This window comes from Nannospalax galili, unplaced genomic scaffold (genome assembly GCF_000622305.1).
Source record: "Nannospalax galili isolate Female #2095 unplaced genomic scaffold, S.galili_v1.0 scaffold323, whole genome shotgun sequence".
In the NCBI taxonomy this organism is placed as follows: domain Eukaryota; kingdom Metazoa; phylum Chordata; class Mammalia; order Rodentia; family Spalacidae; genus Nannospalax; species Nannospalax galili.
Window position 1 is genome coordinate 1,896,918 of NW_008350329.1, and position 21,456 is coordinate 1,918,373.

At 43.7% G+C, this 21,456-nt stretch overlaps 1 protein-coding gene across 1 annotated transcript in view; it reads right to left on the reverse strand.

Moving 5' to 3' along the window:
* Positions 1-18,972, reverse strand: part of LOC103745623 (sulfotransferase 1C1) — a 38,160-nt gene extending 19,188 nt beyond the window's left edge. The window contains exon 1 of the mRNA XM_008847576.2: positions 18,929-18,972. The gene's annotated coding sequence lies outside the window, so the exon portion shown is untranslated. The remainder of the gene's footprint in view (positions 1-18,928) is intronic.
* Between the last annotated feature and the right edge of the window lie 2,484 nt (positions 18,973-21,456).

The window sequence follows — 21,456 nt, forward strand, 5'->3', positions numbered from 1 at the left end:
TGCCTTTCCAAATGTCTTCCTTGTCAGGTTACTAATCCAAAATGGAAAGTCTTGCCTCCAGCCAGAAGGGAGAAGCGCATGGCGCCTGGAGTCCATTGGGAGGTGGACTTTACTGAGATAAAACCTGGAAGGTATGGCTTTAAATATCTCTTAGTCTTTGTAGATACATTTTCAGGATGGGTCGAAGCCTTCCCCAAGAGGGAAGCCGCCTCAATGGTAATCAAAAAGATCATTGATGAACTGATACACAGGTATGAACTCCCTTCTGTGATTGGGTCAGATAATGGACCAGCCTTCATCTCTAAGGTAACTCAAGGGTTAGTTAAGACATTGGGGACCGATTGGAAGCTACATTGTGTGCATCACCCCCAGAGTTCAGGACAAGTAGAAAGGATGAATCGGACTCTTAAGGAGACCTTTACCAAATTAACCCTAGAAACTGGCGATGACTGGGCAGGCCTCCTGCCTTTTGCCCTATATAGTCAGAAATACCCCCTATACTCAAGGCCTGACACCTTATGAAATTATGTATGGCCAACCACCCCCTTTACTTCCTAAACTGCCCTCAGATGTGTTGATTGATTTGTCTAAATCTCAGTTTCTTAAGTCCATCCAGGCACTGTAGACAACCAAGGATAATATCTTCCCTTTGCTGAGACACATGTATGAGTTGCCCCCTATCCAACCTCATGAGTTTAAACCAGGAGACCTCATCTGGGTCAAACGACACCACAAGGAGACTCTTGGCCCCCAGTGGAAAGGAGCCCATACCGTGATCCTGACTACACCAACAGTGGTGAAGGTAGATGGCATCAAGACCTGGGTTCATCATGATAATCTAAAACCAGTGCCGGACGGACAGCCCGATGACCCAGACAAGAGATGGAGAGTGATTCATGCGCCAGACAATCCTCTCAAGTTGACACTTGCAGCGGGCCCCTGACTCTTTTCTTCCTTCTTTCTCTCTCCTTCTCCTTCCCCACATGTCTCCTAGGACACTCTGGCTCTCCCCACAATGTTCAGAACCTGACATGGATCCTCAGCAATGCTGCTACTGGGAAGACAGTGGCTTCCAAGTCTAGCCTAGCACTGATCGGGACCTGGTATCCGGATCTTCACTTTGACCTATGTGATTTAATTGGACAGGACTGGGATATGGCAACATATGGATGTGATTGCCCCACACCTTGCAGTGCTCCCCCAAAACAGCAGTTTTATGTATGCCCAGGAAACAATGCTAAGGCCAAATGTGGGGGGTTGCTGACTATTTCTGCACCTCTTGGGACTGTGTTTCCATGGGTAGTATTAATTGGGTTCCACCAGTTAAAGTTGACCTAATCCAAGTAAATATGGCCCCAGGGTCTGATTCCCCTGGACTCATAAGCTCCCTGGGGCTATTCCAAGTCCCAGGAATCAGATTTGGTAATACCAGACATTTAATGAGGGGACCATGCTTAAATTCCAGATGCAATCCTATAGTTGTAAAATTTACTCCTCTAGGGAGAGAGGTTGGTCAATAGACATTATGGTTAAGTGGGATGACATGGGGGATGAGGTTACATGTCAACCAAGAGGATCCTGGAATCTTGTTTTCTATCTGATTACACATTAGGCCAGACACAGGGACCCCAAATGGCCCCTCTTCCCCCAAAGAATCTTTAGGCATCCCCCATTGGCCCCCAGGGGTACATCTACTACCCAGACTCCCATTTCCAGAGGCCCTATTACCCCCCAATTGGGCAAGAGGGACCCCTGACCATCCTAGATGCTGTTTTTACCATCTTAAATCTCACTGACTCTAAACTAACCCAGAGTTATTGGTTCTGCCTAGACCCTAGACCCCCTTACTATGATGGTATAGCTGTTCTGGGCACTTACTCCTTCACCTCCGATGTGAGTCATTGTGGGACAGGCCCTCCTATGGGAAGAAAGGGCCTCACCTCACCCTAGTCTATGGGCAAGGCTTATGTGTTACTTCAGAAGGGGGAAAGATTACCCCCTCCCACCAACATCTCTGTAGCTCCAATTCTAGCCTCATACTAAATAGTTCCCACCCATACATTGTTCCCCCCACTAACACCTGGTGGACTTGTACTTCAGGGATTACCACCTGTGTTCACTCCTTGGTGCTGGATTGAATGGGGGACTTCTGTGTGCTAGTACAACTGGTCCCCCACCTTTTTTACAGGTCAAATTTAGAATTAGAAGCTCAGGTCACTGGATGGGCCAAGCCACACAGAGAAATAGCCACAGGAGTTATAGTTCTCTCCACCATTTTAGGAGGAGTCTCTGCTGCAGTAGATACCAGGGCCTCGGCTCTGATTTTACAAGACCGTAATTATCAGGCCCTCTGAACGACAATAGCTACAGACCTCTGCAGTTTAGAACGCTCAATTGAACATTTAGAGGAGTCTGTATCCTCTTTAGCTGAGGTTGCCTTACAAAACAGGAGGGGCCTGGATCTCCTCCTACTAGAAAAAGGGGGGTTATGTGCTGCTTTGGGTGAACAATGTTGCTTTTATGTTAACCACTCCAGTGTAATCAGGTGGTCTCTACCTGAGGTCCGCAAATGCCTAAAAGAACGGGAAGCTGCTAGGCTCCAACAACAAAATTGGTATGAATACTTATTCACAGGGTCCCCGGGGTTAACTATGCTTATTACAGCACTGCCAGGGCCTCTGATAATACTCTTGATTGCCCTTACATGTGGGCCATGTCTGATAAACACCCTCCTCAGGTTTATAAGGACCCGATTACAGACCATCCAATTGATGGTCCTCCACACTCAGTACAGTCCTGTGGCCCAGGAAGGTCCTTTACCCCAGACAACTACTTGCAAGCAGCATAACATCTAGCTTCTGTACAATCGCTTGCTTGCTATGGCTTAAAGATTAAATGCGCCATCTAACAGCTTCTTTCTGCTTCTGTAATTTGCTTGGCTTAAAGATTTAACCCTTGCCATAACTCTAGGGGGGAATGAAGAGTCAAAACACAAGAGTCAGAATACACTGACTCCATTTTGGCTAGCTGTTTCAGACAAGCCTGGACAAGCCCAGGCATGTTGTAAATCTCCAGTTGCTAGCCCTCCCCCCCAAAGCCATAGCCTTATAAGGTAAAAACAAAAACTTCTGGCCCTATAGATAACAGTCAGCACATTCCAGTGCCCTGAAGACAGCCTTGGCCAATAAGGATCTTCCCTGTACTCAGGACATAGGGCAAGCTAATCATTTTAAAGGATGCTTGGCGTGCGTGAGCTTCTATGAAACTTCCTTATAAAAGCTTCTGCTTGCTAGTGTTTGGGGCTGGACACCATCTTTGGCTTGTGGAGTCCGTGCCTGGCTAGCCGCCAAATTGGTTGCCTTATACTTTAAATTTCTGAATAAAATTTTTATGCAGTTTTTTTTTGTGTCTATGGGAATTATTCGGGACTATCGAACCCTAACAGAGTGACCCAACAACCAGGTGTGGTGATGCATGCCTGTATCTCAGAACTCAGAGATGGAAGCAGGAGGATCAGTAGTTCAAAGTTCCCCTTAGCTACATAATGAGTTTGAGACCAGGTTGAGATATATGAGACACATGGGGGGGGTGGAGGGGGGTAGAGAGAGAAGCTAATGATATAAACTGTAGACTTGGAGTGACAATGTGGCATTGGAGGCTGATCAGTGTAATGACCATGCTGCTGTGGTGGGGGATGATGACAGTGGGATGCTGTGCATGTGGAAGGGGGTGGGGAGACATGGGAGCTCTCTGCACTTTCTGCTCAATTTTGCTGTGAACCTTAAACTGCTCTGAAAAATAGAGTGTATTTTAAAAAGAAATAAATGAGCTTCCAGCTTTTTGATTACTATTTCATATAAAATATTTGCCTTCCACTGGAATATGCATGTAAAATTGATGATTCAGAACTACACCATGCTTCAGGCCCATTGTGTCCTGAGGGATACTTGTTCCTCTGAGGGGCAGGGCCTGCTGCAGAGAATTGGCTGCAGAGAGTTAGCTATGGAGAAGGAGCTGTGGAGAGTTATCCATGGAGGGAGGAGTGTTGGTGCCATCTTGGAAACGGGTGGTGTGGAAAAAAATAGCCCCAGTGTCTCACCCACATGGACATGAGAGGGGGCATTTACTGACCTGGGACAAGACCACAGGCCCAGAGGTGTAGGTGAAAGCTAATGGAGACTGTGGGTGGGGCACAGAAGAGATTGGGAATGGTGGGCTGCTGAGCCACAGAACAGAACAGGGCGTGGGCTGTTCACCTTTTGTGGGGCTCCAGGTGTTTGCCTTTGTAAGTTGCTCTATTTCCCCTACCCAGGATATAAACTATGGAAAATTCAGATAAAGATGTGTTATATGGTTTGTCTAATAGCGCCAGGAGTAAGGGACCCTAAGAGAAAGCAGGCAACAAATTGGCACAGCAAGCAGGATGGCAGTGCTAGGAATGACAGACTACGGGAGTTTGGAAAAAGCTAGGGAGCTAATGGCAGCCTGATATGGATCTTACAATGGATTATAAAATATGTAATTAAAAAGGTGCGGGCTATACAGAAGTGTGGGCCACAGCTGTGTTGTAAAAGAGGTAGATAATTGTATGGCATATTGCATAGAATGTGGAAGTGGAGCCCTGGAGGTCAAATTGTAGAAGCAAACCAATTAAGCTAAGTAACCACTGAATTGTTTTTCATTGTCTAATTGAACAGTGATCACAAGGAATCAGAAAGGTTTAAATTGGAAGGTGTAAGGGAGACTCCCGAGACCCCCACCCCTCTTTAGGACTAACTGCTCTTTTTTTGCTTCTGTAAACTGATTGCTTGGCTGAAAGGACAAACTGTATTGACCCCATTTTGACTAGCTGTTTCAGACAAGCCTGAACATGCCCAGGCATGTTGTAAGTTTACTACTTGTAGCTAATTAATCTGGCCCAGATAGGGACAAAGGCAGGCAGCCCCAGAGCATGACTTGTGGCAAGTCACATAGGCCTGCTTGCACAAGATAACAGGGAGGGTTGCACCAGACACATACCATCCTCCCCACCAAGGAGGTTGCAACATTCTTTTGAAATGATTGGCTTCTTTTAATATGATTGGTTGTTTGCTGTGTTATTTTGAAACTATTGGTTGTGTAAGTGCGGGCTTTTGTGCAACGGCTGTGGAAACCTATATAATCTCTGCCTGAAGTTGCTTCGGGGTTGGTTGCTCCAACCAGACCTGCCTGTTTTGGGAGGACGATTGACCCCAGCTAGCCGGCTTAATAAAACTCTGCTTGATTTTTGCATCTCTGTGTTCGTGTGTTTGTTCTCTTGGAAAGACCCACAGAGTCTCGGACCCTAACAAAGGCCTTTAGTTTAAATCTGACCTTAAGCCAATGTTATTTAAGTGCGGGGAATAATGTATTCTACAAGAAACTTTTCCAAGAATTCAAAATCCCACCTGTGTATATATTTATATCTATTCCCCCCTTGTCTCTGTCATTTAAGGATCTATTTTTCAGCTTTTATTTAACGAAATCAGCATAATTATTTATGTAAAATACAAACATTACAAATTTATTTGGAAATTTAATGTAGTTACTGTATGTGTTTAGTGAAATAAATTCATTCACTACTTTTGGAGAATAAATTAGATAATTTAAGGGGAACAAAAAAGGTGCAGGCCACACAGAAGCATGGGCCACATCTGTGTTGTAAATATGGGGAAACAGCACAGTTATGGGTTTGTGAAGATTTGTTAAAGGTTAGGTAGTTAAAGGCAAGGTAGAAAAACTTTTACAAGCCTTGGACACAAGCAGAAAACCCAGAGGGGGGGGCGTGGCCATTTTGCATAATAAAAGATTTGCCCAAGGCAGGGGATGCTGAAAAGGCCAGGGAGGTGCTAGCAGATCCAGTTGTGGAACTTGAGAGAGAAAAAACATGGGACATTTTATCTTGTGTAAGGTCCAAGGACTCCAGAAAAAAGACAATCATGAAAAAGGAAACGACCTAAAAAAGAAAAGTAGCTAAAGCTGCCCCTCAGATTCAACCTTTGATATAAACATTTTAAAAAGCTAACAGTACTGTAGCTAGGAAATACTCCACACTGGAACTGTTAAAACTAGGAAAAATGTACAAGCAAGCAATCAAAGAGCTCCTTGCCATGTGATTCATGAGGGTGTGACACATGGGAGCAAATAGCGTCATCTAAGTCCTTCAGAAGCTTCACAGCTGAGTTATATAACTACCCATCAATCCTTGTGGTATAGGCTGTTTAACCGAGGCCAATTCACGGGGGAGCAGTGCTTAATGGGATGGCTGGTGGAAGGCATTAAAGATACATGGTCATCACCAAGGGAAACTTCCATAATTAACAAAGGCTGGAGAACTATAAAGGAGGGACACACATTACTGAGAGAACTAGGTATGAGAAAAGCAATATATGATGCCCAGTTCACTTGCCCAGATAAGACTGTGTTCACCAGAGATATAAAGGAAAGTCTAATTTAACTGGGACCTCAAGAATGGTATAGAGCTTTAATGGTTTTGCTAAGCCCTTTAATGGGAGAGGATGTTTGTAAAGTGAAAGAGGCTTTAGCAGATCTAAGTGACCCTGACCCATGTGTAAAACATATCTGTAGAGTAACAGAATACCCTACAAGAGATATTAAAAAAACCAGACAGAAGAAATGGTCTGTTTGGGTTACTCAAAGACAAATGTGGTAAGACTTATGTCGAGCTCAAATTCCCAAAGAAAAAATTATAGAAAACTAAATTTGATATTAAGGAATTTCTGAAAAGCTTTAAAAGCAAAAGAACAGTTTACAAAAGACATTCAAAGAATAAAAACTGTCCCGGGGTGGCTAAAAATCCCCAAAGATTGAATAAGATGCATTTCTCTCCTGATAAAGGCTATACTAGGGGTGGAGGCAGTTTTTCCCACTGAGGCCTCCCCCAGCAGCCAGGTATGGTCAATGGAGAGACTACAGATATGGCTACAAGTCAGGAGGCAGACCCAGGGCCTGCCTGACTCAGGGAACCAACATGTGCAGCAGGGACAAGAGAAACCCCCTACCTCCTTAGCCCATTGCAGGGTCAGGCAACTGGAGCCAACACCTATAAGTGTATCAAAGATAAAAGAACAAAAAGAGATTCCATGCAAGATCCCCAGAACGCAGAATGACTCCCAAAGGATAACTAAAGTTAGTAAAGAACTAATTAAATTAATGCCTCTTACCCATGCTATGGCACCTAACAATGATCTATGGAGAAAACAGTTAATACGAATGGATAAAAACTTTCTATGCTGTGTTAGGTCTTGTCTATGATTGATTTAATATATTATGTTAACCTTTGAGTGTTTTACAGATGTGAAATCCATTTGAAACATACCTGAAGAAACAAAGGCCACCTATAGCTGTAAGATTCTTGGGAGTTTTATGGTTGGGTGAGATAAAAAACAGAGGCTCCCAAACTATATAACTGATAAGAAGAACTACAGTACCAGAGGGTGCGTTGTCCCCCTATGAGGTGATGGTCAAAGAGGGATCCTAGAGGTCCTCAAATTCATCAAGATTACTGCCACTAGTGTCGGTTGTACACTAGAAAGGTTGATAAGGCCACGTTGCTGAAAACACTGCATGATGTGAAAACAGGAGGAAAAGGAGAGATGGAGCTGAGACTAAGCCAAAAACTCCATGCCACTGGATGGATGATGTTCATAATTGCCAGAAGGTGCTATACAGATAATCGGGGAAGAAAGGATCCCCTATGTTTCTACTCAACAATGGAACCTGCGTGCTGCAGACTATGGACATGCCAAGCAATGCCTTCAAGTGCAATAATGGCTCAACTTACATACATACAACTGACAAATTTCTAATTGGATAAGCCCACTCCTAGGGGTGGAACACACATCTGGTGCTGTAGACCAGGCCAACCCCTGTGTCAAGAAAGGCTACAGGCCCTAGCAGGGAACAGTATACTGTTTAATGAATATAGTACACCTACTGGGATATCTTTTAGGCATTTGTATTTACATTCATGTTCATTTAGATGTGTCTACTTCCTTCCATTTGTCTTTATAGTAGAAGAAACACCACTGAGCTAGATCAATGGCCATGGCTTGAAGACGAATAATGGAGAGGCCCAAGAAGTCACTATCTCACCATGATACAAGATAGATCACCCTACATCTGTCACCCTGTCCTAGTTTGTTTCTCCATTGCTGTGACAAAACACTCTGATCAATACCAACTTGGGGAGGAAAGGGTTTATTTAGCTTACATATGCCAGGTCATAGTTCATCCGGGAGCCCAAGGTAGGAACTCAGGGGAGGAACCTGGAGGCAGGAGCTGGAGCACAGAACATGGAGGAATGCTGCTTACTGGCTTGTTCCCCTGGCCCCTGCTCAGCCTGCTTTCTTATGCAACACAGGCCCACCTGGCCAGGGGTGGCACCACCCACAGTGGGCTGGGCCTTCCCACATCACTCAACAGTCGAGAAGATGCCCCATGGACATTGCCACAGGCCAGTCCAATGAAGGAAATTCCCCAATTGAGGCTCCTTCAACCAAGGTGTGTCAAGTTGACACTAAAGCTATCCAGCACAATTGACCCCTTGTCAACTTGACACACAAATACATCACTATTAAACCACAGCCTTTCCAATTCTTGTCCCCAAGATATGATGTTAACATTAATAGCACAACATAAAACAGTGCAGCTTAAAAGCCTCACAGTCCTTAAAAAATCCACTCAGAAGTCCATAGTCTCTTTTAAAAGTCTTAAGTGTGGGCTTCTGTAAAATCCAACACAAGTACTGTCTTATTTCAAAAGGAAGAATCAGGCACACCGAAGCAAAACCAAAGTCCAGCAAATTAGCTCGAGGCTGAACATCTGGGATTCATTCACGATCTTCTGGGCTCCAAAGTGTTCTGGAAGCTCCATTTCTCTGACCCTGCTATCCATAGCACACACAGCTCATCTCACAGACCCAGGCCAGTTCCATTCCACACCTACTGCTGTCCTTGGTGGTAAGGCTGAACATCTGGGATTCATTCACAATCTTCTGGGCTCCAAAGTGTTCTGGAGTGCCAAGCTTCAGCTGCTCTCAGTGACCCCTCCATGCTTTCAACACCAGAACCATGCAGGAGACTCTTACCCATTACCAAGTCCAGTTTCCAGCTTGAGATAGAGGCACACATCCCCTCTGTGCTGACCCTGAGGAAATACCTCCCATAATGATGCTGGTCTCTTGGTACTTACAGTTGATTTTTCAGCCCCAGCTAACCAGCATCAATTGTACCAGTAAAGCAAAGGTTTTACTTCAGGTTCTGGACTCTTCTTAATCACAGCTGATTTTTCAGCTCCAGCCAACCAGAACCCACAGATTCTCAATTCAAAATATCACACGATCAGCCCTGATAGTCTCTGCTTCCCTTTGAAACTTCATAAGCCAGGCCTCCATTGTCTACCACTCTTTCAGCATAACTGTTCTAAGCTCCACAGCAACAAACTCTGAGCACTCAATGGCTTTTCCAGCCCAAAGTTCCAAACACTTCCACAATCCTCCCCATGATCTTGGTTAAGGGCAAGATTAGTGGGCCACCAGCTGCCGGCATAGTGGCTTTAATAGGGTGGTGGAGACATAGATCTTAAAAATGTGGCTTCAAAGTTTCAAGCAGGGCACTGCAGCCAACCTGGGTGGGTGTCACCTGTGTACACGTACACATGACACCTGACCACTGCTTCCTTCCAGATGGAAGGTATGTTCTGAGTTCTTTTAAAAATTATTGTAGGTTTGGGGAGAAGTTTGTGATATTGAAAAATGACAAACTGTTCCAGTTTGTGGCAAGTATGTCTTCAAAGAAGGCCTTAAGGAAGAGAGAGATGCTGGTCCCTGGTAGATTTTCCTTTTCATCTGCCACCCCTACTCCTGCCCCATTTCCTGTGTTTTACCTGAATCAGATTTTCTTCCATGTTCTGAACAGTGTTAGACCTTGAAAAGCCTCTGAGTATCTACTTTCAACTCATCTTCAAGACACCTTAAACCACAATGTCACTGAGCTCTGACTCTGACATGTCATGTGAGAGTTATCCATCTGCTTATGTCTTTACTTCCACTGTAGACTCTATGTTATTAAGGGGAGGGTCTGAGCCATTCATTCATCTCCAAAGAAATCAAAAGACATGATCTGTTTCAGGGCATGTATGTGTGTAGCTGTGATGTGTTTCAGGGATACAGGGTGGAGTATCTAAGGAGTTTATCTGGTAAGTTAGCAAGGTGTACACTTACTACCTGTTCATCTCCTTTGACCCAAGTCACAGTCCTTTCTGTTTTTATAAAAGGAACTAGACAAGGCCTTTGTTACCAGCATTATCACTTCTAGCTATCTGATCCCCCAGGAGACCACTTTAACGCCTATGATACAGGCATGATGCCTCCAGTGACATGTTAGGGGATAGGACTTCGGTGGAATGCTGCTGCCTGGAACTGTGAGGACACAGTTTGTGTGCTCAGAGGAATGCATTTCACTTTCACCTCTGAGCAAGAAGTGGTCATTCCATGGACTTCCTTTGCACACTCACAGCATTGGAAAGAATGGGGTGGTGGAGACAATAATAGTCTCCAATTCATGGGGCCTGCAAATATGTCACTTTCCATGGCAAAGAGGCCTTTGCAGATGTAATTAAGCTGAGGATCCTGGAATGAAGAGGTTATCTTGTCTCATTCAAGTTGGGTACAATGTCAGCAAGAGGATCTTTAGAAGAGGAGGACAGGAAGTCTGCATTAGAGAAGGAGGTGAGAGGATAGATCGAGAAAGAGAGAGAGAAGGGGAGGGGGATGGAGAGGGACAGAGAGAGAGAGAGAGAGAAAGTGAGAGAGAGGAAGACACATACAAGCTGAGAATGCAGAAGGTAATCTCTCCTCTCCCTTGGAGGAGCTCCAGGAATGCAGCCTTGCAAACTGTCTGACCTTACGACTTGTGATCTCTGTTCCTGTAAGCTACTAAGCTTGTATTGCTTTAAACCACCAAATTTGTGGTACTTTGTTAAGCAGCAAGTAAAACACAAACCAGAGGCTCACCCAGAAATAAGCTGAGCCAGGAACTTGCAGAGGACATTGGAATAAGGCAAGGTCCTCTGTGAAATCACTGGATAAGCACCTAACACAAGCCACAATCCCTTCATTACTTTTTCTGAAACTGCTGAAGCACTGAAAAAGTTTTTCTTTGCAAATAATTTGATTATACAACTGCCTGATCTGTACACCCTAAGTAGGTAGAATCAGACCCGAGGTGACTAGTCTTCACATCCTGCACCACTTACTCCTGATGGTGTTCATGACCCTTGCCATTTGGATATGGTACAGCCCCACATCCTTTAGGGAAGGCATAAAGAAAAGTATATTTGCCTATTAGCCTCCTGTTTGGGCTCAGGGATTGTTAAGACTGGATGAGAAAGTGAAGCCACAACAGCCCCAAAGAGCCTTGGAAGTCCTTAGCCTAGAAGAAATGGTTCCTGTGGGATAGAAGTTGTGAGGGGCCAGAGGGACTGGACATAGAACAGACCTGCCCAACATGTCAGATCCTGCCTGTAAGAAGTGCTGACTCTCACTCTTAGGGCTTTACCCGGAAATGTGTGGTGTGTGTCCCAGAGTGTGGATTCATCTGTTCTCAAAATTGTTTCATGGACTTTCACAAATGTGACTTCAGATGTGATTCCTTGTGTCAGGTAATCCATGGTAGCAAAACAGAGAGATTTTGGGGACCAGAGTGGCAAAAAGCTGGCTAGCTGTTTGCCACCTTGTGGTAGATTTGGTGGGAACAAGGCTACAGCATCTGAGTATGGGGAGAAAGATCACTCTAGTCCCACATAATAACTACTGTGGTGGTGGTGCAGAGGGGCAGGCAAAGTACAGTAGCCATCTGTTGACCTGAGTTGTACAGTAGGGACAGGCTCTTGCCCAGAGATGCCTGAGGAAGTTTCTTCTGAGCTCCATCTATGCTTCCACTCATCTTTCCCTACTGCACAAACTAATGACATTTTTGTTGGTTTACACTTTGTATTTTTAATTATATGTCATCAAACAAAGCATACAGATCATCATTAAACCTGACACTCAGTGGATAACATTTTTCCTTATTTGTTTAAATACATATACTGTTACAGATAGCTAAAACCCTGTTGCCAATCTCTTCCCCTCTCTTCCTCTTTCCCTACAGGGGAAATGATAATAATATAATACGTTATATCACAGTTCAGAATTGGGTATGTATCATTTTCAGAAATGTTTTTATAATTTGAATTATATTTGTATTCATAATAAATGATAAATAATGCTTTCTATAAGGACATTTTCACCGGGGTTGGGGATGAAGCTCTATGGTAGAGCATGTGCAAGGGGCCCAAGTACAAGAAATAAAAATAACAAAGACAAATAAAGAAGCAAAACTAAGAAACAGAAACACCTGAAAATGCCTCATATAACCTTTTATCTCTTCATTTAACACTTATCTTTTACAATCTATCAGTGTGGTTAAAATCTAGATAATATCTTCTATATTTTTTCCCAAAATTATTTAATCTGAATATAAACAGGGAAAAAAGTCATACAAGTTCAGAATGTGGAACATTCTACAAGGGAATTGTTTAAAAGGGTAATAATGCGAAAAGTCAAGAAGACAGGAGGCTATTCTAGGTAAAAAGAGAAACCAAATGCTTTGATTGGACTCCAATTAAAACTAATCAAGCAACAATGAAAGATTACATTGGAGGAGCTGAGGCTCCCTGACGGTACAGTGCATGTGGTGATGCAGGAGCGTGCTTGTGTAGATGGAGATCATTTACCCTCACTGTGATTCCTCCTGTGTGAATTCAGCTCATCTGTTCATTTTTCTACTGATATTTGTTATTTGGGCTTCTAGAACTTCCTACATTCTGTCTGACTCCTGATTTGCTAGAAAAAGACCATAGAAAAGCCAAAATGATGATAAAGCTTAGTGTTTCTTCATGCGATTCTCCCATTTTTTGCTTTTAATAATTTTGTATTGGTTAATAAGAGCATAAGCTTGACAAAGACTGACCTTCCGGGTGAAGTTTTCCTTTTATCACTATGAAACTCCATCTTTATTATAAGATTCCCCTTCCTCCCTTTGTCCTTTCCTTCCTTCCTTCATTTTGTAAAAAATATTTTATTTTTATTTTATGTGTGTAAGTATTGCCTGCATGTATGTAAGTATACCCATATCATGCAATGCTCACAGAGGTCAGAAGAGGGTGTCATATCCCCTGGAACTGGAGTTAGGACAGTTGTTAGCCACCATGTGGGTGCTCGGAACCAAATCCAGGTCCTCTGCAAGAGCAGCCAGTGCTCTTAACTGCTGAGCCATCTCCAGCCCCTCTTCCTTCATTTTTACGTGACATGGTTTTACTCCTTAGCCTAGGGATAGCTTGGAACTCACTATGTAGCCCAGGTTGTCCTCGAATTCAAGTCAATTCTTTTGCCTCAGCTTCCCAAGAGCTGTGATTACAGGTATCAGCTACCTTAACCAGGTGTTCTGAATTAGCACCTGTGGTAATGGGAGTCCCTGGCATTATGGCTGCTATGATACAATCATATATCAACACCATAGCCTGAGCAGTATTCTAGTGACATTTAACCTGAACATCATGATGAAGACGCAGCTGGATACATCCAGCATAGGACATACTGTATGAGACAACTGGCTTGGATCCTTCCAAAGCATCATTATAGGAGCCAATAAATGGAAGCAAAAGGGCTTGGGCTGATTAGAAGAGACTAAAGACATGGAACAAATGCAGTGAAAGAATGCAGAATCCAATTTAGCGGATTCTGAATCAGGCACCAAAGGCTTTTATGGGACACTAGGGAAGCTGAGCATAGAATGCATGCTTTGTAGTGTTAGGACAGGGAAGAAAATGTCTCCATTACTAGGAGATTCTAGCTGGAGTGTCCGGTGCTATGGTGTCTTAGTGACCTTCCTACTGGAAGTCTGGGGCAGGGGCGTGGTGGTACAGGAATGGGCTTGTTTTTTCTCTGCTGATGAAAGAATTAAAAGGCAGGAAAAGTTTGAATGTCAAGCAAAGAAAAGTTTGTTCAAACTTTAGCACTTTTGTTGAACTTAAAAGAAAATCCCCAGGGCAGTTAAGCTATGAAACTCAGCAGGTGCTGGAAGAGAATGGAAAAGAAAAGGATAAAAGCTACGCTATTTGAGCTAAACTGGCTTGGAGGTCAACCACGTGGCAGATGAGCAGCCACAGGACAGGAGGGGAGGTTCAGAGATAGACTGAGGAAACCCTAAATAGCAGAAAAAGCATACTTAGGCTCTGGCCAGCATCTGAAAGAAAGAAGGAAAAAAGAAGAAAAAAGAAATAATTCTGTGACTGGCAGAGACTGGGCTGGGGGTGGGAATTCTCGGAAGGAAAAGTACATTATCTCATTAAAAGCATAATTCCCTTTATCTCTTAGCATGGCTAGGAGGAGGAGGGGGAGGAGGAGGAGAGAGTTACATCTTTCTGGGTGGGCAAGTGGGCAGGAGGAGGAGGAGGAGGAGGAAAGAGTTACATCTTTCTGGGTGGGCAAGTGGGCAGACCCAAGGGAACCTCATGGTGGCTTGTAGGGACTGTGTACTAGGGACTGTATAGTGGGCAGGAATTCTGGGAAGGAAAAGTGCAGTGTTTCATTAAAGGGCTAATTTTTCCTCCTATCTCTAAGGCATGCCTTAAGGTGAAACTGGCTTACTAGGGGTGGTCCCTTGGCTAGGTGACTGACATGCCCTAACGGAAAAGCTAGGTTTCTACCCAGGCCTCATTCTATTCTCTTGACCCGAAGTTTTCCTTAATTGGGCCTTTTACTGCTGCTGTGTCAACCACATTGGTGAGAACAGGAGACAGAAACTGGTCAAGTAGAGCAGGGACCCCAAAGCATCAGTTCCAAGAACGTCCTTGCTGGAAGCCAGGAATGCCAGAAGAGAGTTCTGGCTACCGTTTCTTTGTCTTCTAGAGCACCTCTGCCTAAAGGCTACCCGAGTCTGTGTGTCAGAAGCTGAGAGGAGGCATCTGGACACCTGGCTGGGCCATCTGGACTGACTAGCTCATCCCTCTGCCCATACTTCACCCAGTTTCTGCCATAAGTCCTTTGAAGAGCCCCAGCCTATCAGTTCAAAGGTATCCCACTCCCAGGGACCCCTCCTATTGTGTGGAGCTCTGCCTTTTCTTCTTTCTCTTAAGCTCCCTATAATAAAATACTTCTTAAAACCCATCCTCTGTGGTCCATGAATTTCATTCTTTGAATTCAAGAGAAAAGAACCCAAAAGCCACTGACTTGGGATGACTTTGGGCCATTGAAGTCCCAGAATCCTTACTCCCTGGGAAAGACTGAATTGCTCCCAAAGACACCCCAGTATTTTCTCATTGTCAGCACATTCTGATGGTTTAGGATAGTGTACATGCATGTACATGCACGTGTACATATTCACGAATACATACATGTGCACAAAAATGGAGAGGGGTGAAAAATGGGGCAGGGCAACATGGTGAAATGTCAGTTGGTGAACCTAGAAGAGGTCTGCATTTTCTGTACAATTTTTTTCAAATTTTCATAGGTTTTAAAATTTTTTTCTAAAGAAATATATGACTAGAAGAAAAGTCTTGTTTTTCTATCACATGGACTGTATGATGGGAACATGAGCTCCCTGTGTGTGACAGGCAGCTTGCCATTTTAAACTTGCAGGGAGACGTTTCTTCCTCCCTTACCATCCTGCATCATTACAGGGGGCTTGATCTGCCCCATCCAGACCACTCTTGCTGGGTTTGCTCTACTATCAGACTCTCCATTTTCTGTGGTCCTGGGTTTTTGTCTTGTGGCCCCAGTACCCCCACATTAGAACCACCTCCCAATTCCAGGGACCTTGTTTTTCCTTTTCATCTGCCTTGATTTCCCTTAGAGCCTTGCTAGTTCCACAATGATTCAAAGGAAATGGTTTAAAACCATGTCATATAACTTAAGAAATACATGCTTCTGTAGCTGTCTTATACAGGACATCTTCTCTTCTATACACTTCATGATTGTTTCTGGTCATGACCAGTTTATACTTTTAAATATCAGTGATGATACAGTCTATACTCTATTACCTAAAGTTCTAGGAGGTTTTCTTTTGTTTTTGGTATTATTTTGTTTTGAGATAGTGTCAAGTCATTTAACCAGTCAGACTGAACTCATTGTATAGCCTAAACTGCTTTTTTAATTCCCAAAATTGTAATTCCTCTGTCTTAGCCTCTCAAGTGCTGAGATGATAGGCATTTACCACTACTCAGGCCTTTTCTTTTTTTAAAGATTTTATTTATTTTTATTTTATGTGTGTGCATGTTTTGCCTACATGTATGTAACTGCACCACCTGCATACCTAGTGTCCTCAGAGGCCAGAGAGGGCATTGGATTGCCTGAAGCTGGAGTTAAGGAGGGTATTAGCCAACATGTGGGTGCTGGAAACTGAACCCAGGTTGGATGCTAGGGCAGTGAGTGCTCTTGACTATATTAGTCATCTCTCCAGCCTCACTACCCAGGCTAAAAGGATGTCTTACTATGCCGTTTGTTTTTCTGCTAATTCTTGAAGAATGGGGCTTTGATTTTGGATACTAAGCTCACTTTCTGCAGGAGCCAATTCTACAGCTTCGTTCAGGGCTCAGTTCTTCAGGGAGGCTCAAGACCTTAGTGGCTGAGGGGTATTACTAATTTGCAATTTGCTTTTATATTCACTCTGCCTTTGAGGTTGCTGGGTCAGATGAGCCATGTGGCTTGCCGTCTTGCACAGGCCCTTGCTTATCATTGCAGAGGAGATACTTGTTCATCTACAGTTGAAGATGATACAATGAAACTTTCCACCTCTCCCCTGAAGGGACCATGTTCTTCAGAGCTCTTTGAAGAATTCATGTTTCAACTAGGTCACTCATTTCCAGCTCCCTTTCCTGCAAGAGTGTAGTCTCTCCTGTACTGACTTTCGTAGACATTAAAAGCCCAGCTGACACTTCACCCAAGCCCCCTGTGCGGCAGCTGCTCAGCACTTCTGTGTTGGCAGTTGAATCTCCCTTTCTGGGAACTCTGGAATGTCCTTTGCGTTCATTCTCAGTTCCCCAGTTAACAGGAGGTGTGCTATACATATCCAGTTTCTTAGTGTTTGCTGTCAGAGGATATTTCAAGGAGCCTCGTCTGCTTTGTTTTCAGAACTTAAAGTCCCTTAATCTTTTATTTTTGGCTAAAGTAAAAGCCCTTTATTCAGTTGAATGTAAGCACATTAAGTTTAGCAGAAATAATTTCAGTGACTTAGAAAAACAGTGATGCATAAGTAAACTTTGCTGTGGAACTCTCCAAACTAGTTCAGCCTTTTGATGCCTGGAACCATGTCTTAGAGCTTGACACTATCATGGCTAGTGCAATGATGTCACATAGTGGGGTCTGATTTCTGTTACTGTTGTTAAGTGACCTCAGGAGTCCACCCATTACATAACAAGATATTTTCTTTTTTCTGAGTTTCAGCTTGCTTTCTACCTATCCCTGCCTAACTGCATCTATCATTACTACAGATACAGCCCAGCCTGTGGATTCCCCACAGGAAAATGACACTGGTATACACTCAGCTTTCCCATACCCTGGGAGGGTGAGGGTTTTATCCTGGACTTCCATGGAAATTCCAGACATCCCCACCCTCTGGATCTACTTGTACCACAGCTGAGGCTGTGGAGGCACGTATGACACAGGTCTTGCTAAGGAATCCCTGCAGATGGGTGGGTCTAAGTCACCTGTGTGGTGGCATGTGATGTGTCCTATGAGGTCATAGATGTGGCTCGCTTCTTAATTCATAGATTCACTAATCTCATATTCTTCTGTAAAGCTTCAAGCCGGGGAGGTGAATGTAGAAGTGTATTTGTAGCGGCCCTGCAGGTTGATCTCAAGGATGTTCAAGGGCCGTTCCTTTTATCCTCACTATCGTAGCCCAATGAAGGGCAGTGCTCAGATCTGAGGTTCCTACCTCAGTAGAGTCCAGAGGGTGCCAGGAGGTCACAGAAGGCCCATGAACTCAATCATGTCAAGCAACAAGGTCCTGTTTCCATGAGTCAACTTCATGCCCTGATGCCTTGAACACCCGAGGGGGACTTTCTGTAAGTCAACCTGTCTTTGAGGTGAAGGGTGAAGGTTTTGGGGTGCCCAGAGCCTGGTTAATCTGAGGTCCAGGTACTGCCCTCGGAACATCATGACAATTGGTCAAGGCTTCAGAATACCGAGGGTCCCCTGTGTGCATGCCCTCACCCTTGGGAAACAGTTATGCAAGACTCGCCTCTGAACCCAGGCTGTCAGATCCAAGTGTTCAGATCCCGAGTCCTTTCTGAGTTGGAATGAGGAGGAAGTAATCTTTTACACAGGGGAGGAAGGGACATGAGGCCGAGGCTCAGTCCTTGCCCTTTACCTGGCCTGGACTCTCCAGTCAGCTTGCCTGGGCTTCCCAACTGTTGGTCTGGTCATACTTTGGTTCTTTTCAAAACATCTTCCTATGATCAAGGAGTGAAAGCTGGCACAATGGTGACCTTTCAGAGAATGATAAAGGACCTAGTCTGTGTCCTCTGCTGCAGAGATCCTGGCCCTGTTTTAGGGAAGACACATTTAACCTTCCTTTCTGCAGTGAGAGAAGTACCTGGGAGTTCTTGCTCAGGGGGATTTCTATTAATCCTTCAGTAAATACCCTTGAATCTAATAGAGACAGAGGCCCAAGAGAAAGAGAGTATGAGAAATTTGTGACTAGAGGCAAAACAGTTTTTCCCCTTTTTCTTTGGAGAAATATTTCTTTTGTGCTAGTAACCGTGACCACTTCTTTCCCTCTTTCTGACTTTACTGTCTGTTTCTACCCTTGCTGGATAATTCAAAGAGATAGTTGGTGATACTCACAGGAGTCCAGGGGAAGGGCTTTCAACACCTTGACCTTAGCTTTGCTTGCTGATCTTGATGACTTTGCTGTTTCTAGACTCTTCCTCCAGACTAGCTCTCCAGTTCTGCTGCCTGATGCACACCACCTGTAGAGGAGGTCTGCAGGGAGTTTCTGCACTAATCCTGTTCTTTCTTCCCTAGATATAGGAACCTGCTTAGGGCGGGCCATGGATCAGGTTACACAGCCACTAATGTGGAGCAATCAAAGGAGGTAAAGGAAGGAACAGCGTATGCCTGGTCATGTATGAATGCCCACGTGTATTGGAGTCAAAGCTTTCTGCTCCTTTGTTAGGCAGCTAATCAGACATCAGCAGGCTTGGAGGCGATTTCCTCCTGGCAAAGCATAGCTATTTTGTAAATTAAAAAAAATTATTTTTATTTATGTGTGTGTGCATGTGCATATGTGTAGATGATTGCAGAGATTAGAGGCGGACATGAGATTCCCTGGAGCTGGAGTTTCAGGTAGTTGTGATCCGTCCAACATAGATGATGGCAATTGAATTCTAGTCCTCTGGAAGAGTACCAACTGTTTTTAATTGCTGATTCATCTCTCCAACCCCTTAAGGATTTATTTCATTTTTCTTTAATTCTTTTGATCTGCACTGAAATTTTTTTTGTCAAAAGAATGGTATTTGATCTGTACTTGTGACTGAGAGGAGACATGCCATTTGTGAACTGAAGTTACTGGAAAGAAGCTGTACCTGTCTCTGAACAGTCTGCAATGCTTATTAACTATTTAAAACTTTAACATTTGTGGAGAGGTTGGAACATTACAGGACCAGAGCCTAATTATGGCTTATCTTGGGCTACTTTTAGTCCCCTAATAAGCTCCCTTGCCCACTTCTGTGTCTGACCTAACATCCTGTGATGAACAGATAAAACTTTTTGGAATATGTTAACTTAGCAAAACACCTAGCTCTCACCAACCAAAATGCTAAGAATGCCCTCAGATAGCATCTGAGGTATATAACAGAGATTTCCCCACTTTGCTGTAACCTGCCTACATGAGGTTTTCACCAATGTTTTTAAAAAGTACCTTGATTTATGACTTTCTTTGTTTTGTTACTATAACAACTTCATCAAACTGTTACCACATTGGAACATGAAATTTTGGGAAACTCAAATTTGTGTTCCTGGGCCATAGTCATTCATATTTGAATCTAGAATAAGCTATCTCTTATCTCCTTTGAGGTAAGAGTTGTGTTTTTGCTTTGAGACATTATAAATTACCCCCAATTTTATAAAATTACAGATACACTATTGCCCCCTTCCATTGAGATAATCCAAAGAAGGCTGTCAATCAGCTGGATGGAAAAACACCTCTCAAACAGCTGCAACTTCAGAAATCATGATACACCCAAAGACATATTAAGAGGACAAGAGGCACAACAATCATCTTAATGGGATACATACTTATACCCCATGAAGTTCTTCCTTAGATGCAGTTACTTAGAAATTGTAATCACTGTCCTTGGAAACACCCAGTGTAGTTGTGCTGAACAGCTTCAGTTATCAACTTGACACACTTGGGTAGAGGGAACCTCAATTGAGGAAATTCCTCCATTGGATTAGCCTGTGGCCATGTCTGTGAGTGGTTTCTTGACTGTTGAGTGATGTGGGAGGACCCAACCCACTATGGGTAGTGCCACCCCTGGGCAGGTGGTCCTTGGTTGTATAAGAGAGCAGGCTGAGCATAGGTCAGAGGAGCAAGCCAGTAAGCAGTATTCTTCCATTGTCTGTGCTTCAGCTCCTGTCTCCAGATTCTTGCCTTCAGTTCTTGTCCTGACTTCCCTCAGTGATGAACTGTGACCTGTGTTCTGGTCACAGTGCTTATTATAGCAATAGACAGTAACTAGGACAGTAGTTACATGAACATTTGCTAAAGCCACCATCTGTTTTTATTTCATAAAGCTATAGCTACTTTTATCTGAATACTACTTTATGTTTGTACTTTCAGTTTAAATTGCATCAAATTAAAAAAATACATTTTTAAGGTTTTCTATGTTGATTTTGCTGATTTTATGGTAATTGCCTTTTGAGGAACTCTTGTGGTTCCCAATGAAATTAGCCAAACAAGGACCTCCAATTCTCACTAAAAGCTGGTCTATATTGAGCCCAATTTCTGATGCTTTACCATCTTCCTGTAATTTAAAAATCTTTAGCAAAGTCCTTCCCAGAAGAGAGTACTTTCTATGTGCTAGTCACAGCTTGTGAATTTCATGATGAGAAGCCTAAAGACACAGGCAGCAATAAAAGTGCTGTGCTGGGTAAAGAAAATAGGGAGAGTTAGTGATGGATACCCACGGAGAGAGGTGTGATGATAAAGGCAGTTGAGACTCTGAGGCTGGTGAAGTTCAGACTTAAGATGCCAGGCTGGTGTAAGATGTTGCAAAGGGAGAGGGAGCTTCACGTTCTAAAACCTGGTGCTTGACGTAAAGGCAGTTGAGACTCTGAGGCTGGTGAAGTTCAGCCTTAAGGTGCCAGGCTGG